The 1,058-nt window shown below is 35.3% G+C and overlaps 1 non-coding gene across 1 annotated transcript; it reads left to right on the top strand.

The window, feature by feature from the left end:
* Window positions 1–452: 452 nt before the first annotated feature.
* Window positions 453–524, top strand: TRNAA-UGC (transfer RNA alanine (anticodon UGC)). Its single transcript has one exon. It is a non-coding gene; the product is annotated as a tRNA-Ala (tRNA).
* Window positions 525–1,058: the final 534 nt, after the last annotated feature.

Here is a 1,058-nt window from a genome sequence, read left to right as displayed (position 1 = left end):
CGGAGATCCATGTTACATTTGCACAAAAGTTTAGATATCGTTCAGATATCTAAACACCAAACAATAACAACATTTAGATTTTTCTTTCACTCAACCTATAACATATTGCATCTCTCTTCATCAATTCTCTTTTCCATATGCTATCCACTTATGACATTTCCTTTGAAATATTTGGTGCATTTGCTAGTTATAGGTCATTTATAGGTTATAAATGTTTTTAGAGTTTCACTTCTAGTTGAGTATTCAACTGAACATATTGATTCTCTTATACCTAACTATTTTTCCCTCCACCCACTTTTCATAACTTCCATAACCATTAGGTAGGGACCTGTAGCTTCGATTCTTCTTTGCTTGTTTTGTAAAATATTGTTGAGACTTTAATTTATTGAAAGTTGTAGAATTTACAATTTATGAAGTTTCAAGGTCTAATTTTTAAAAGTATAATTCTTTAAAGGGTGCTAGCTCAATGGAAGAGCACTTGCTTTGCAAGCAAGAGGTTGGTGGTTCGATTCCATCATGCCCTGAAATCCATATGGAATGGCGACGATCAATTTTTGCTGACGGAGGCTCTTTTGACCATCACCAATGAGCTTTGGTGACATTTTTTGACCCACACCAAAATATGAAATGGTGACGGTCAACGAACGCCACCATATATACACATCAATAGTGATGACCCTCAAAGGTATGTAACCATAAATTGTTTTTTTTTATATGAAATGGTGATGGTCAATGTCCGTCATTATAGTCATTACTTGTGATGGACCTTGAATGTCACCATGACACTTATACTTCTGGCAATGCAAATTTTGGTGATGGTCAATGAATGTCACCATATATATGCACCAATAGTGACGACCATGAAAGATCCATCACAATAAATCATTGTTGCTCATATGAAATTATGACGGTCACTATCCATCATTATAATCAATATTTGTGACGAACCTTGAATGTCACCATAACACCTATACTTTCGGCGACGCAGCCTTTGGTGATGTTCATTTTTTGGTGACTGAGGCTATCGTCTGTCACCATTGCTCATATGAAATGTTAAT

The sequence above is a fragment of the Pinus tabuliformis genome, chromosome 7 (genome assembly GCF_031772625.1).
Source record: "Pinus tabuliformis cultivar Carrire ecotype Pingquan chromosome 7, CPIR1, whole genome shotgun sequence".
Classification (NCBI taxonomy): domain Eukaryota; kingdom Viridiplantae; phylum Streptophyta; class Pinopsida; order Pinales; family Pinaceae; genus Pinus; species Pinus tabuliformis.
This window is presented reverse-complemented; position numbering and strand designations above follow the sequence as displayed.